The sequence below is a fragment of the Canis lupus genome, chromosome 33, assembly GCF_048164855.1.
Source record: "Canis lupus baileyi chromosome 33, mCanLup2.hap1, whole genome shotgun sequence".
Taxonomy (NCBI): Eukaryota; Metazoa; Chordata; class Mammalia; order Carnivora; family Canidae; genus Canis; species Canis lupus.
This window is the reverse complement of record NC_132870.1, coordinates 12,590,466-12,607,713: the sequence shown is the minus strand read 5'-3', so window position 1 is coordinate 12,607,713 and position 17,248 is coordinate 12,590,466. Positions and strand designations below refer to the sequence as shown.

Below are 17,248 nucleotides of genomic sequence, written 5' to 3'. Positions count from 1 at the left end.
TCTATGCATTGTTATTTCTGTATTTCTCCCACTACCTCTCCCCAATACTATGCATTTATATTGACATTAGCTAAATGTGTGTATGAACTTTTGGCACTCTAGGGCTTTCATTGCATCAGTTATACTCTAATCTCTTTTCCTGATGCTACACTCCAGTTAGATTAAGAGAATTGACTCTGGAGACCCATTGATATTTTGGCCAATGAAATTTTTATTTTTATTTTTTTAAGATTTTGTTTATGAGAGAGAGAGAGAGAAAACACAAACAGGGAGGAGAAGAAGAAGCAGGCTCCCCATAAGCAGGGAGCCTGATGCGGGGCTCCATCCCAGGACCCTGGGATCATGACCTGAGCAGAAAGTAGATACTTAACCAACTGAGTCACCCAGGAGCCCCTGGTCAAAGAAATTTTTAACAGAGACTTAGGATATTGGCAAATATTTTATTAAGCACTTAACTAATATTGTTTTTTTGTATCTACTGTGTGTTAGGCACTGTGCCAGGTGCTAAACATAAACCAGAGAAAAAATTCCTATCCACAAAGAAATTACAGTCTAAGGGTGATAGTAAAGAGGCAAATGAGTAAATAAGCAATGAAATACCCAGTGATGAACAGATAGGTGCTTTATGAACACAACGTAGAAGTACTTAACTCAATCCCACAGACTCAAATAGCCTTTGCAGAGGAAATGGCTTTACCTGAGACTTGAAAGTTAAACAGGTATGAGCCAAATGAAGTGATGAGGGGGTAGATATGGAGTGGTAAATCATGCCAGAGGGAACAACTTACAAGAAAGCACTCAATACATTTAAGGTATATGAAGCACTCAATAGAATGTATCAAGCAGTCAATCAGATTCTCTTTCCTGGAAAGTTTGAATGCAATCTGCACAGAAAAAAAAGAAAGGTTTAGGTAGTAGTGTAAGGAGAGAAGCAGAAAAAAAAGTATCTAGAAGATTGTTCAGAAAAGAAGAAGCAACAGCTGATGGCTGCTTCTAAAGGAACAGTGTGATCAAGTTACCAGAGAATTTCTCACTGGACCATAAGTATCACAGTCCATCATGGGTCTGCTACTGTATCCTGAGAAATACATTAAGTTTTTCCATGCAGCTATTATAAGAGCCTATAAGAACTCTTCAGTTGTGGGAGACAAGTCCAATTTGAAAATGATTAACCAGTGTAAAATTCAGTGGCAGACCATAAATTCAAGGATGACTGAATGTAATGGTTTAAAATCGTATCACCAGAAAAAGAACTGTTTCACTTTCACTCCATCTCCCAGCCCTGCTTTTCTTTCCTTCGTCTTCCTGCTTCCTTTACACAGCCTGTCTGCAAATGGTCCCTATTAGCAGCTCCAGTTTTACACTTTACTAGCCAGGGGACCCCATCTTCCCCAAGAGTTCCAGCCACGGTTTGGGTCTTGCACCCATCCATGAACCAATCACTGAGGCCAGGGACAGGTGGTTCTCCTCTTGCTCTATCCTACATTATATTTTTCCCCCTGAGTCAGGGTCAGCTCCACCTAATCACATGGACTGAGGTATGTGGGTCTTCAATGGAAAACTGAGATGCAGTGGTTGGCAAGGGGAGAATGGAAGCTGAGAGGATGGAAGCAGCAGGTGTCTTCCCTAGACAGTTCCCAGGACACCCTTATTTCCCTTTAAACAAGTGTTCAGCAGCTTAGGGGAACTGAGCATGATTTCTGCTCCTTGTAGCCTAAAAGTACCTAGCAAAAATCATCATTTGAAAAATGGTCCTGTATGAAATATAGGTTCACATGTATGACATGAAGTTTTTAAGTAGAAAGTGATGGTTATCTGCAAGTATAAATGGCTAAAATGCCCAAAGGTAAAAACCAAATGCTTCCACATTGCATACTCATGACAACAGTGTAGACACAACCCCAGTTTTCAGAACCTAAAGCCATGTAGGACTCCTTTGTCTTAGAGTTTAGCTAGAAACCTTTTGTTATGAAATGATTACTGTCTTCTCTCACTGTAATTAGAGTAATTGATTTAAAAATGCCTAGCACAACAGCTGGAGCAGAATCAGTTCTTTAAAAAATTGTTTGCCTGGGATGCCTGGGTGGCTCAGCGGTTGAGTACCTGCCTTCGGCCCAGGACGTGATCCTGGGGTCGCAGGATCGGGTCCTGCATCCGGCTCCCTGCATGGAACCTGCTTCTCCCTCTGCCTGTGTGTGTCTCTGCCTCTCTCTCTCTCTCCTTCTCTCTCTCATGAGTAAATAAATAAAGTCTTTAAAAAAATAAAAATAAAAAATGGTTTGTCTTGAATTCCACAAATGTGAACAATCAATAGGCTAAGTTTGATAATAGAAAATGGCATAACGCAGGGGCGCCTGGCTGGCTCAGTCAGAGGAAAAGTGTAATACTACCTCGATCTCAGGGTAGTGAGTTTGAGCTCCACACTGAGGGCAGAGATTGCTAAAAATAAATAAACAAACATTAAAAAAAAAAGAAAATAGTATAATTCAAGGGCTTGGTCCTCATGGAACACTGAGTTCATTAAGGAGACAGACAAAAATACAAATTAAGTACAGTATTTTAATAACTACAACAAAGATTGATACTTGATTCAGGCATATCCCAGAGGAGGAAGTAATTAAATATGAGAATGGGTGGTTTTGGCAAGTGTTCCTGGAGGAGGTGAAAGCTAAATCGAATTTTGAAAGGCAACTAGGAATTTGGTAAGTGGCTATGAAGAAAGGGCATTTCAGGGGGGGGCGGGTACAAATAAAAGCAAAGTCCTCGTGTTGTAGAACAATATACTAACATGTTCTAAAAACTATCACAGGAATAGAAAATGTGAGTTAGGGAGCAGCAAGAGATGATGCCAGTGATTTGAGTTTCTCTTATCTGATCAATTGAATAAGACTAGTTTAAGAATATTCCAGATAGAGATAATCTAAACATTAAATAGGAAATTGATTATACAATGGAAAAGTAAGTATACAAAAAATGACGCTGCAGAAGGCTATTTTGTATCAGAAGTGAAGGGACAGGAAGAGGTGGTTGGGCAGGAAGGGAGGGAGGGATGTAGGAAGAGAGGAAAGAGGGAGGGGAGGAGGAAAATAAGTAGGAACCTGACTTATATGGCTTGCTATGGTCTTCCAGAAAACCAAATGCACTCAGGTAACATCAAAACGGGCCAAATGTGAATCTTCGGTGTTTCTATACTGATTCTCTGTGAAAGATGCAGCTAAGATCCCAGAAGAAGCTGACCTTCCTTCTCCCTTACTGACAGAACCTCAGTTTTGATTGGGGCACCAGGATGTCTAGCCTAAAAAAAAAAATCTAGGCAAGCCCATTCCTCCTTGCTAGGTGCTCATTTTCAGAGGCTCCCTGGGTGATGTGGTGGTGACTGAATTCTGACCAAATACTTGGGACTAGGAGAGTGGGTTCTGGAAAATAATTTTTCTTGCATGAAAAAAAATTAGAGGTTTCTTTTTCCACAGGAATTCTTTTCTTCCTGTTGGAGAGGAGCACAGAAATCTTTTCCCTCTATCCTCCTAGCTTCTCCAGCTGAGGCCCTACAAATTAGACAGACAAAGATAAATTAAGGAGGGAAAAGGAAACAGAGTTGATTTACACATGCACCCTGCCTAGATGCAGTGGAAACTCAGTGGTGCATAACTCAAACCAGTGGGCTGATCTTAACAAAGAATGTTTGTAGAAAGGTGACAAGACAAAGGAAAAAGGGGTACAGGCTTTTAGGGACAGCAAACTGTGGGAAGGTAAATATATGAGGGGAACCTAATGAATGAAAGACAAGGGCTATTTTAGTAAGATCTGTTTGCAGACCCATCTTGGGATGGGCTCTGTCTTCTTCATGGCCATAAAACTTCCCCAGGAAAGGGGGTTTATGGCCATCCTCATTTCTCAAAAGTTTGTTTTTTTGTCAGATAAGGAAAGCTCCAAGAAGGCTTTGTTCTGCATCTGTTGGTTCCCATTTGCCTCCAGCTCAAAATAATGCTTATTGCCAAAGCGGCATATTTTGCGGTGGCACATTCGGATCCCCTATATTGTTTTGAATGTAGTTTGTAATGATAGAATTTTTGTAGTGATGGCAGCAGCCTTCTTGTAGCCACGCAGTGATAAGTCTGTTTAGAGGCCAGTACTGGGCTGAATGTGGGGATATAAAGGACATAGTAGTTATGGTACCTGAGACCAAAAAGCCTATAACCCCGAGTGTCAAGACATGCCCACTTACATGCAACTTACAGTATTCCTCAGTGCCAACTAGCGTAGGAGTGATGGCAGCCCTCCAGGATCTACTGTTGGTAACTCCTCCTGCCAATGCTTCTTGCCAATCCAGCTAAGCTGAAGAAGTTTTTAGGAAAGATGTGACATTTAGAGAAGATTCCAGTCTCAAATTCTTATCTTTTTCAAATACATTGCGGCCCCTGGTTAAGCACTACCAACAGCTTTCACTCAGATAGAAAATATACTATCAGACAAGCAGGGGCTAGACATCGGGACTCCGTCTTGGGAAAGGTACTTTTAGCTGTCAGACATCATGAAGGTGACTTCATGATGATTTGGATTCCTGGTTTGTAAACTGGAGATGATGATCCATTCAACAGATATCTCCTGAGCACTTACCAAGTGTTGGAAACTATTTTAGGTGATAAGGATATAGAAACAAACTAGAGACAAAGTCCCTGCCCTCATAGGTAATAGATATCAATAAACTCTATCAAGATGCAGTAGCAAGCCCCGTGGAAAAACATAAAGCTGGCAGGGTGAGAAGGAAAAAAGAAAGGCAGATAAGCGGGGTGGGAGCTGAATTTTTACATAGAACGGTCTAGAACACACCTCTTTGATGAGAGGCTTTCATTTCCTTCTCTGTGTGTGTTTGCACGCGTGCGTCTGTGTAGGGGGAGGGAGGCACACGCATGCTCAGGCCTGCTTTTCTGGGGGCTTAGGGGTGGAAGTCAAATGACTGAAAATATGTAAGAAGTGCTTGGTAAATAATCAGGCGATATAAAGCATAAGATGTTATTATGGTTGTTCTTATTGCAGGGAAGTCTGAACTCCTTAGTTTGACATTTAAGATCGTGAGCATCGTAACCTTCCAACCTACCTTTCCAGTTTTATATCCACTCTCCTGTATAAACCTAACTCCCCAATTTATCTAATTCACTTAATGATGAATCACGTACCATCTCCTGTTGCTTCTCCAATCATTTCTTCTGTTGAAATCCTTTATTATTCCATTTTTCATAAATTCTGTGTGCCAATGAAATGATAAACTTCTCTACAGCAGAATGTTTCTATAAATGCCCTGAGCATAAAAGGTGTTCAATAATTTTTATTGATTTCGTTTGACATGCTGGTTGAATGTTTCTCATCACTTTGAAAACCATCACTCGGTTTGGAATTTGATGTTATATTCTTTTTGCATGAGTTTTGACTTGCATTATTTATCCTGGAACAGTGTACTCTTTGAGAAGCAGAATTTTGAAACATTCTGATAGCTAAAGGCGGCCTTTAATGGTGGTTAGGACTTCCCCTAAGGTTTATCTTAGTGTCATTCAGACCAATAGGCAGCCTCTAATCCCTTATGTCCCTTTCACGACCATATTCTTACAGATCTTCATGGCCTTTTGATGTTCTTGGGGTATTTCTTGCCGCTGCACATTTGTTATAGTCTCTTGCATGACTTTCAAGTGAATTTTTCCATTGAAAGAACGTCCTAGCAGTCAGAAATCAAGCAGAAGAGAGGGATGAGTAACGTATAGTATAAGTACTATAGGATAGGTACTAAGTGAGGTTTAGGGAGGCATAATAATGATCCTCCAAAAATATCTCTACATCCTAATCCCTGGGACCTATGAATATGTTACCAGACATGACAAAAGGGTCTTTGTAGATGTGTAAATTAAGGATCTTGAGATGGGAGAGATTATTCTGAATTATCTGGGTTGACCCAAAGTAATCACAATGATGTTTATTAAAGGGCTGCAGGGGGGACACCTGGGTGGCTCAGTGGCTGAGCGTCTGCCTTGGACTCTGGGTGTAACCGGGGTCCCTGGACCGATTCCCCCATTGGGCTCCCCACAGGGAGCCTGCTTCTCTATCTACCTATGTCTCTGCCTCTCTTTCTGCTTCTCTCATGAATAAGTAAAATCTTTAAAGGGGTGCAGGAATATCAGAATAAAAGGAGATAAGACAATAGAAATCTGCTCTGAGTGATGTAGTCACAAGCCAAGGAATGGAGCCTGTCACTAGAAGCTAGGTAGGAACAATAAGGAAGGAAAAGATTATCCCCTCAGAGCCTCCAAAATGAATGCATAGCCCTGCTGATCCTTTGATTTTAGCCCTATAAGACCCATTTTCAGGCTTTAGACCTCCAGAACTGTAAGATAATACATTCGTGTTGTATTAAGCCACTACATTTGTAGTAATTTGTTACAGTGGCAGCAGGAACTAATACAGTAGTTTAGTAAAAACAACCCCCAAAATAGAAACCTGTCACAGTCTAGCCCCTACTGCCTGCGTATTAATTGTTAGTCTCAAGAAAAATCACTCCACCTCAGTTCTTCTTTCCTGTAACATGAAATTATTGCTGCCTTACAGTGTTGTTATGAAGACAGAGAAAATCATTTATGTGAGCGCTTTGTAAAGTGTTTCATTCTACACAAACTTTGGGCGTAAAACTTTGCCCGAGCTTTTCTTAATGAAGGTGAGAACTAGAAGAAAGACATCTGACGTTGGTGCACCAATGCCTTAAATGAAAAAAAAAAAAAAAAAAAAAAAACCAACAAAACAAAAAAAATATAACCACCATAAAAAGGTAACTGCCCTTGTTGTTTTGAAAGGGGCTGACCACAGGGAGGGCCACCCAGCACATGTGTGATAACCTTCTCTCCATCAGCCAAATTGAACATGATGAATTGATTACTGCATTTTGACCCAGAGCTAAGACACAGCCTTAGGGTCCTTCTTAACCCAACTTCAGAAAGTTGCCTCAATCAACTAGAGCTGGCATGAAATAATTTACTTCAAAACCCTGGCCTACTAGTTTAGAAAGTCTGGTCCTTTGGCCAGCAGCATGGACAAAAACCATGAGCCCTTTAGGAATGCAGAACCCCAGGCCCACACCAGACCTACTGAATCAGAACCAATCATTTCAACAAGATCCTTGGGTGAGTCCTTGTGCACTGGTCGAGAGGACATATTCTGGAGTGGTCTGCCTCCCGCTGGTGCAGCTCACTCCGGTGTGACCTCAAGCAACGTGTCTGAATCATGGAAACCTGTTTTCTTGCCAGTACAGTGGAGAATAATACCCACCTCACCGAGTTGTGGGAATTAGAGAAGGCACACAGAAAGCATTTTTTTGCACAGTGCCTGCCAACAATACTCACTCAATAATGGTTCTTTGCATGGTGCCGTTTGCACCATCCGCAGCCGCTGACCGTACTGCATATCACTTAGCATTGCTGGAGCCACTCAGCAGGGACCCTTTCAAAGCCATCCACGCCCACGGATGGGGGCGGGGGAGTGGGGAAAGACCAGAAGACTGTCCGCAACGCCAGCTCCAAATACGCAGGATACTGTACGTTTTGCAACACACACGAAACGTCGGCGGCGGTGGCGGTGGCGGCGGCGGCGGTGGCGGGGGGGGTTCCCTGGGGGGGGTCCCTGCTTTCCGATCTTCACCGCGCGTGGCTTCATCAGAACCCGCCAGCCGGAGTCTAGACACAGACATGGAGGCCGGTGCCCTGCGGCAAGGAGCAGGGGCCAGAATTCCTGCCGAGCCGCCCTCGGCCCCCCGCCCCCGGCCTCCACCTCCGGCTCCTTCCTAACTTTCCGGTCGCCTCGCAGCGGAGCCCTACGCCTCCCTCCCGCCCGGGCCCGGGGGCGCCGCCAGCCCCGCGGCGAACCCTTCCCCCGGGACCTGGCCGGCTGCGCCGGGGCGCGGCGGGGGCGGAGCTCGGCGTCCCGCCGCCTTCGCCTTCGCCTTCGCCTTCGCCTTCGCCGCCGCCGCCCGCGAAGCCGCAGCCCCCTCCGCCGCGCGGCCGGGTGGGCGCCCCGGGCCTGAAGGAGGCGCGGCCGGGCGCGTGCACTGGCGCCCCCCGCTGGCTCGGCGCCCGGCGGCGGGGGCGGCCCCGCGGTCCCGCCCGCCTCCTGCGCGCCGCCTGCGCTCTTTGCATAGTAATTCCAGCTCCTGCGAGCGCCCGGCTCGCTCCCGGCGCGGGTCTCAACGGGACCGCCGCCCCGGAGCCCGCCGGGGCCACCCGCGAGGCGCCGAGAGCCGTGCTTGGGACATGCGACGGGGAAACCCCGCCGCAGCGCAGGCAGGAGCCCCGCGGCGCCGGGGAGAGGAGCCGGGCAGAGCCGGGCAGAGCAGGTAGGCGAGCGGCGGCCGCGGAGGGGGGACCGCCCCCCGCGCCCCTGCCCCGCGCCCCGCCCCCCGCGCCCCTGCCCCGCGTCCCGCCCCGCGTCCCGCCCGCGCCGCCGCAGCTCTGCTGGGTGCCCGGGACCGCCGCCGAGGGATTGGGCCCCACCTTGTGCCCGGTGACCCCTTCCTTGCCTGTTGCTCTCGTCCCCATCCCATCCTGCGCCCCAGGAGGGGCCAGTCTTTCTCGCAGGTGATGAATTTCTCTGCAAGGTCATTGCTCCCTTAGACTCTGGCTTCGAAGGTAAAGGGAAGAAGATGCCTGCTGTCCCCGCTCTCGGGTGGGGGGGAATCAGTCGGGTCTGCACACTGTGCAATCCAGATAGGTGTGTGTGCGCGCGTGTGGCAATACTGTACTTGCATTTTCCTCGTTTTCCCGTGCTTATTCTCTTTAGAGTCGAAACACTATGGTTGTGTGTGTATATGCATTAATACACGCACACATGTACATATATATATATATATATATATATATTTTTTTTTTTTTTCTTGAAATAGGTGGAGAGAGAAGGAGGGCCGGCAGAGGTTGATAAAGGGAAAGCATTGTAGAGACCTGTTCAGTATCTAGAGGTGAACTTTGGAACCACATTAAATCAAGGTAGAGACTAAGGGCTATAAATGGTCCTTGGGAGATGGATTTTAGAAAACATCTGAAGAACAGTGCCGGCCAATACACACAACAGATTTTCATCCTATCCAGGCAGATCTAAAGGGTATACGCAAAATTTCAGACGCAACAATGGACAATGAAAGGGGGGGCGGTGCAGGGGAAGGGAGGTACTTGGACACTGGGAAGTGGATTTTGGGGGGTGGGAAGGCGGCAAACCACTGTCGGATTTAAAGGGCCTCCAGAAAAAGCACTGGGAGAGATCTCTGCTTAGGGGGTAGGCAGTTCAAGGTTAAGATGATGTGAATGCCCAGAAAGCAGCAGAGGCCCTGGGGGAAAAGGCAAGGAGGCAAGGGAAGCTCAGAGTCACCAAGGAGCAACTGCCTTTCATTAAGGTATCTCCTTCCTGTTAAAGCAATACCTGGGTATGACCCACCTGAATATTTTTCACGACCCGTTTGTTAAAGAACCATGTTTTCATTTTATTTTTGCGAGGAATCTGGGTCATGATGGGACTGAAAGAAACTGAAGTGTTTACAACACCAGCAAGATTTGGAGAGAGGGTTGATTAAGGCTTAGCTTCATGAAATATTTACACATCTCTTGCGTGGGCTTTTGTTTGCTCTTGTTGGCACTGCTGCATATTTTACTTCGATAATGCTTTGAGTGTACTTCTCTCGAATGTGCTTATTTTCTAGTTATAAACTATTCTTTCTTTTCCATTGTGTTCACCATTGGCCTGCCCTAAGTCTGGGTATAAAGACACGAGTCACAGCATAAAGAAGAAAATCTGCTCTGTCTCGCTATCTGTGGACGACAGAAGTTTGTATTAGAGAATGTTTTTAAAATAGAATCACAAAGGGCACTTTCCAAGTTTTTATGTGTTGGTGAGGGGCAGGGGAGGAAATTGGTTGTTGATTCATAAACAGAAAAAAAAAAGTAGTAATAGCCCCTGCGAGTCTAGATGTTATATCACTGGGATTTATTTTGGAAACAGAGCAGAGGAACTCATGGAGATCCGTGCAGAGTATGTTGTGTGGTAGTGATGCTTCACCTCGTCACTAACTGGACTTTTATGGAAATGATGAGGACAAAATCAAAAGCGCTGAGCTTGGTATGGGAGGTCGAGTCCTGAAGCATGACCTGAATCAGATCAGTCTCAGTTGGAGGTCGGGGTGGGGTCCAACAAGGTGTTTTGAAATTTGAGTGAAATTTTTTTAATCGCCTCAGTACACTCGCCTTAATTATTTGACCCTGCGAAATTTTCTTGATTGTGCCTCAAATATATGTAAAGGAATATATTAGGTACAGCTCTCCTTCACTAGAAGAATTTCCAGTCAGAAACTCTACAGCTTATGGGGAAGCATTAAGATAACAGTCACGGAATCCAAAATCCTAAAAGACTGGCCTCAGAGATTCAAGACACACAATTCCAGCCCTAGCTCACACCTGAGTTTCTTCAGTGGTAACAGTTTCTGCCCTCGATGTACTCATTCATTGATTCATTCATGCATTCAACATTTGTCTACCCAGAACTCACCATGGCCCTAGACTGTGGAATAGAAGAGTGAGTGAGACACAGCCTCTGCCGGCCAAACTTGGGAGGCAGGAAGTACCAGCTGGTTAAGTGCTCTGACAGGGCCTGCACAGGGAGCTGGGAATCCAGGTTGTGGAGGTAGAGAGGACAAGGAGGTGCCCAGAGACCTGGAGGACCAGAGGAACTGGTCTGGTAAAGAGAAGAGAGAGGAGCCGTCCTGGTACAAGGACCAAAGAATGAAGAGGCCCAGGAATAACAAGTAGCTCTAGGTGGGTGAAACACTGTGAGTAGACAAAGATGGAAAGAGGAGGTTGAAAGGAAGCGAATCGAGCCTCAAACTGAAATCCCATAGAGCCGCTAACTCCTCTGGTCCGGAAACTGGTTCCCTGGGTAAATTAGGGATGTCATTTATATGGAGGCACTATGTTGTTCGTGTCACCCAACTTTATAATCTTCAAATGTCTAGAAACTCTACTTATGAACCTGTAATAACCTGATTAAAAGGGAGACATGCCCTTGAGAAAGTCACAATTCTCTGTGCCTCAATTTCTTCATCCACGAAATGTCTACTACCTACTTTGCGTATGGTGAAAATAAAAGGGAATGAGAAAATGGAGTTTTATAGAAATGCAGAGAATCTTATATGTATGATAACAGTGCTCAGGGCAAAAAGACAGAAAAGACTGTCTATGCAAGGATTTAACTGTCCCAGATGACTCCAAGAGGCGCAAGTATGATGGTCTGAAAAACAGAATGAGAAAAAAAAAAAAAAAAAGTAACTCAGAAACACGTGCTAAAGAGAACCAAAAGGTCTCATACAATTTTTACATTATGTTTTAAGTGAGGGAAATATATACAGTAGTCCCATAGTAATCAGTAAATGCCCCTCTAGAATGGTCACAACCCATTGTGAAGTCAGTTTACTGGATCCGATGGCATTTTTATTTTTATTTTTTTAAAAAATAAAATAGAGTAAAACAGAATAAAAGGATAAGTAAGTATAGTTCATGGAACTTTTTAATCAAATATATATTCGTAGGTATATATACACATAGGACTATGATGTAGAATGTATATCTTACTATGCATCATGTTCCAAAAAGTCCAGAAGCTACTGTTTAAAGTGACAAAGAAGAGATGCTTCCAGTTTGCAAGATCCCAAGAGGCAGTTGGGGAGATCTGATACCTAAGCATTTACACAGTATTCTGAATAGCCAAGCTGCCCTGAGAACGGCAAGACATCATGACTTGCCATTGATTCACAGCAGTATAGTCATGTGAGGAGACCTTGCAGACTGCATTAATCTGGAAAGGCTTCAAGGAGGAGGTGGAAGGTGAGCTAGTCTAAGAAAGATGAATGGATCTGGATGGGCAGTGAGGAAGGGACAATGTTATAGAGGGAAGAAGCAAAGAATGAGGTGGGTAATGTGAGATTTTTTTAAAGAATCATTTAGGAAAGAAAAGAATGAACATTGAGTTGGGGGAGAGAATTGTAGCAGAATTTCTGTTTAGACTAAAATCCCACTCGCAAGTTGCTATTTATTTTATACCTAAGATTTCTTTTCCTAATACTACTGGTTTCTTAAACTCTAGACAAAATAGCCATAACATCATAAATCTGTCATTTCCTGCCTTTACGAAAGTCTCTTTTGCAACAATTTACTGGCTAGGCCTTGTTTCGATCGAATTTAATAAACAATTGAAATCACATGATACACCACATTGTAGTATGAGCATTTGATTTCTCAGAACACAAGGACAATCACTGGCACAGAGGGACAGGGGTGATCAAGTGACTGTCACAAGTCCAGCAAACCTTTCTCTTCTCTAAGTCTCTTTCCTGTGTGCCTCTTGGGTAGAAAGTCCCATGCTTTCTGGAAACCCACAGCTTCATGAAGATGAAACAGACCACTTGGTGCTCACAACCCCAAAAGGAAGGCCAGAACCTGCCAGATTTTATTCTTCAGTTGCTCTATGACTTGTTCATCATTTTGGTTAAATATTTAAATAGGTTTGTATTCATTTTGAGACATTAACCTCTGTGTGTTTTGCTGCATCCTGATGGCTATCTTGAGGAGATAAAATCCGATGAGAAAGCCTTCACTCGTATTTTTTAAAATGTTTGGTGAGCTTCTTTCAGCTCTTGCTCTTTCCCACGGAATGAAACAGTGATCTGTTCTGTTTTATTTGAATAAAATTATACCTTTAACCAGAAGAAAAGCATCAGTTGAAATACTCAGGTGCCTTGAGATGATTTGGAGTTCGGTCAAATATGGAGATCCACTTTTTTTAGAAAGATGTCTTTGATTCTTTTCATCTCCTTCTTGCCACATCAGAATGTTCAGATTAGTTATCACCTCTGTACCTGTGTTTTTTTTTTGTTTTTTTTTTTTTGCCTGAGACTCAAGTCTGGAATAGTAAAAACATTTAGAGGCTGCATTTGAATTGAAAAGACATTATTGAATTTCATAGGGGGGTGGATGTAAATGCACTTACAATTTAGATTACTTACTGTCTTGAATGCCAGTAAGAAAAATGTTCACAGCTTTTTATCTGGGCTTATTGGAGTTGGCAACACAATAACAGATTTCTAATTTTTCATGTCTGTAATTAGCTTGTCGGTTATATTTTAAAGCTAGCAGCATAATTGGGGGGCTGAATTATTATTACTAGGCAGTAATAACTTACCCTTAACTGGAAGGTTAAATATGACCCATTGAATCTGAATCTGCATCTGGAGGCAGGGCTTAGAAACCTATTATTTTGTGATGGTCCTAAAGTGATTTCAGTAGTCAGGTTTGAACACCACTGCTTGGTCCTGCATTTAATACATACCAGGAAATAAAAAGATTCCAGGTGAGTCCCAAACGAGTGAGTAGCTTGTCCTAATCATTGTTGGAGCTGGGGCTAAAATCTAGATCTCTGCTTTCTAATTCTTTACTGATTCTCTGCTAGGGGGAGAAGGAATAGGGTCTGAAGAGAGGATTTGAATGGCTCCAGAGTGGTGGGGGGAAGGGAATTTAATTATTCCTGCAGCCCTTCCTCCCAAATTGAGTGTCAATGCAGTGAGCCTTTCTAAGTGACAGTGCAGTGATCTCTGTCCCAGGGGACTGATGTGGCAGAAAAATTGTGGGCACCAGCTGTGTGATCTGAGGCACGGCGCTTTCTTGGCCTTACACACCAGATTCAATTTAAAAATGTTAATTCTTGTGTCTTAAACCCAATGGATACCCAAGCCAGCCCTGGGAAGATTGCTTTAGTCAATAGTCACAGCTTGTGATACTTGCCGAAGAACCAAGCAAACCCTGAAAAAACTCAAGGCTAGAGAGTAAAAAGTCCCAAAGTCACAGGCACCTCCAGGGACCTTGGAGCTCTGGCTAATTCAGTAACAGCTGGACAGAGAGCTCCAGAGCTCCTTAAAAAAAATCATATTTGCATCTACTAATTTTCTGGAGAAAAGGAGTTGCAGAGGATCCTTTTTTAAGCCTGAATTGCAAATGGTCCAGCAAAGTGGGAGATCTGGTTTAGGGGGGATAATCAAGATGTTTTATGGGAATAGACTCTTGGTGGTTTTTTTAGGATCTTGATTCCTAAATAACCTAAAATTAAAACAACCGTATTATGTCTATGGGAGATTCTTCTCTTTCTCTATAATGTACAACTTTGGGTAAATTAAACGCTTGAGGGAGTTAAGCATTTGTGTTCCCTATATTCTCAGTCATCAGAGCATCTTTTTTGCTTCAATTCCTGTTGACAGTTTATCTAAAATGTGATAGTCTGTGCCTATGCATCTGCCTTAATAAGTACAATATGGCAGATATCATCAGGATTCAGAATTTTGCATCAGCTCCAGATTTTTATTCTGAATTATGGCTGTGTAGGACAGGGCCGCTGAATACAAGCTAGAAATTTTTAATTGTTTTTCTTCTTTTTTACTCTGATATGAATTTGCTTTCTCCTGATACACTTTTTAAAATCTGTTGTTCAAAAATGCAAAAGATATTTGATTCATCGTGGATTCCACTTCATTGGACTTTGGCATTGCCTTTGCCATTACATCATTTTGGAAGGCTCCGTCCTTCATCCTAAATTAGCTTCTCAAGCCCCTCAAAACAATGATTTAAAGATCAGTTATTTCAGAAAACCCTCCATGATTCTTATGCCCTGTCCCTAACTATTTTCTTCTACATAGCATGAATTTTTAATTTATACTTAGTTGCTTTGTTTCCTAAGCATGGCTTTCTTTGAATCCTACAAATTATTTCTCCTTAAAAAATTCAGGTAAAAATGAAGCAACTAAAAAAAAAAAAAATGAAGCAACTAGAATTTTAATGCTAATAAGAATTTTAATCAGCTCGAAGGTTAATAAATGGATGTACATTTCCCCTTGCATCCTCGAATGAGTAAAAATTGCTTATGACAAATGGGTGTGGAGATTTGGTCTTGTTTTCATGTTGAACATGTTCTGAAAGCTGTCCGAGAACAGAAATCTGTCTATGTCAGGGTCAGGGGCTGAGCTCTCATTAAGTGAATGGAAATGCCTATGCAATCTCCTTTCATGTGGGGATGATTTCACGTCTATACATATAGATTCTCAGAGCAGAAGAATCCTTGGCGGCAAGCATCTGAGAGACCTGGTGCTCTTCACTTGACCTGTCCCGACCTCAGGTTCGAAGATGTATGCACCAGATTAAAAATTAAAAACTGGCAGTTTCTGGGTCCAGCAGGAAGATCATGTTTTATTTGGCTTGCAGGTATTTCTTTTTTAAGTAAGCCAGTATTTAAAAATCAAGAGATCTATTATTCAAAATGAAACACTGATGGTTATTCTCTGGGTAGGAGCTAAATAACAGTATGTGCTATCTCTTTATTTCACGCTAGCCCCCACTACGCCCTACTGTCTCTCTGACACTGAGGCTTCATGTACGTCGCTTGTACTCAACAACTGTATTTAATAGGAATCGAGTCTGGGAAGTTTGGACTAGGTGTTTTCTAAGTATCATCGAGTCCTCATGAACTTGACATGACTCCACAAAGTAGAGAGGTCATCCTGTGAAGGTAGCGACCTCCCAGTAAACCCTAATGAGAGTCTAAAAAGTTTCCATCATGAAAATACGTAGATTCTGTGAAAAGTTATTGAGTACAAACTGAGTTGACTTTGTCTCTTAGTAAGAGAATAGTGAATTGTTTGCTTGCTTGCTTGTTTTTCACTATTCCACATTTGGCAACAAGCAGACAAAATCAACCATCTAAACAGCAATGTATTTACTCTTTAACTTAACCAATAACTACAGTTTTACATCAGATGGCTTTAGGTATTTCCAAATGCCCCATATCTTTATTTTTTTTATTTTTTATTTTTTTAAAGATTTTATTTATTTATTCATGAAAGACAGAGAGAGAGAGAGAGAGAGGCAGAGACACAGGCAGAGGGAGAAGCAGGCTCCATGCAGGGAGCCTGATGTGGGACTTGATCCCGGGACCCCAGGATGACGCCCTGGGCCGAAGGCAGGCGCTAAACCGCTGAGCCACCCAGGGATCCCCCGCCCCATATCTTTATGTTATGTACAAGTCTTTAGATATGTACCAAATTCACATAGCCTCCCGGAAGCCCAACGCCTATCTCAGTCTTTCGAGTCATGGTGCACTGTGTTGAGAACAAACTGTCAGGAGTGTGAACTCCTATCCCAGATTGTGGCTCTGCCTGTACAGCCGAGAAATGCTCATCTGACCATGGCAGTGGCCGTGCTGTCCACCCATCGCTCAGATCCCGGCCCAGTCTGGCCACTGGCTCCTGGGGGACTGGTCCATTCCTGTGGCCAGCAGTGAGCTGACGGGCGGAGTTGATCTGTTCATTTTGGAAATAAAGACAGATGCCCTTTGGAGATACTAAGAGGAAACACTCGGGCAGATCTCAAAAGGAGAGAAAGCTCTTCACTACTAGCTCTCTGAAATCTCCTTCTTCCTCAACTACTGCTGCTCCTTTCCTACCTCGGGCACACTTCGGTGCATACCACCCCCACGTCGTGCCTCCTACCTCGCTTCTAAAAACATCCTCACTTCAAATTATTAATCCCAGAGCGCCGGCACTTTGGCAGCTTCGCTCCAAGGAGACAGTGCTGGGAATAGCAGCAGTAGAAGCCAACAGAGGACACAGCCTACCTCGACTCTATGCTTGCCTCGGGCACAGTGCGTGGCCTTGTAGGCTGATGTCCAAGTCTGTAAGTATTAGGCCTCATATCACCTCACATCTATTGATACTATATAAAATACCACAGGTGTTACAATCCTTTAGGGTTAAAGATCATTTTTCTTAGCGATTTTTAAATAACGTAAATTTAGTCACACCGGAACGTCCATGCTCTTAGGAAGAACTCTCCTCCTATTTCCCCTGGTGGTTATGTCAATGTTTAAAATTGTAATGATGAGTTTTAAAAGATCATCCCTCTGGGGTTTGTGACTTTTGAGGAGTGAGTCTAACTCTCAGGGAGGGATGATAAAAGTTAATAATGTGAACTTGATGGATTGGGGATGTTTCAGTTACTTCTGCTTTGCAAATGAAATAAAAGCATTCTCAAACTGGAAATAGGAATTAATTTAGGAGATTAAGTATAGGAGCATCTGGGTGGCTCAGTCAGTTAAGCAGCTGCCTTGGGCTCAGGTCATGATCCTAGGGTCTTGGGATGCA

The 17,248-nt window shown here is 43.5% G+C and overlaps 1 protein-coding gene and 1 long non-coding RNA gene across 7 annotated transcripts in view; one reads left to right on the top strand and one right to left on the bottom strand.

Moving 5' to 3' along the window:
* The window catches only part of LOC140623486 (uncharacterized), a 109,552-nt gene extending 101,937 nt beyond the window's left edge, over positions 1-7,615 (bottom strand). Inside the window, exons 1-3 of one of the 2 annotated variants that reach the window (XR_012023096.1) lie at positions 7,383-7,615; positions 5,178-5,710; positions 4,237-4,335 (exon numbers count right to left, since the gene is read on the bottom strand). This is a non-coding gene — a long non-coding RNA (uncharacterized lncRNA). The remainder of the gene's footprint in view (positions 1-4,236; positions 4,336-5,177; positions 5,711-7,382) is intronic. The other variant, XR_012023097.1, reaches the window with a different exon arrangement.
* A 539-nt stretch (positions 7,616-8,154) lies between these two features.
* GPRIN3 (GPRIN family member 3) overlaps positions 8,155-17,248 on the top strand; it is a 70,072-nt gene continuing 60,978 nt past the window's right edge. The window contains exons 1-2 of one of the 5 annotated variants that reach the window (XR_012023386.1): positions 8,474-8,660; positions 8,915-12,708. The gene's annotated coding sequence lies outside the window, so the exon portion shown is untranslated. Of the gene's footprint in view, positions 8,369-8,468; positions 8,661-8,914; positions 12,709-17,248 lie in introns of those variants that run through there. The other 4 variants (XM_072810564.1, XM_072810563.1, XM_072810562.1 and 1 more) reach the window with 4 other exon arrangements.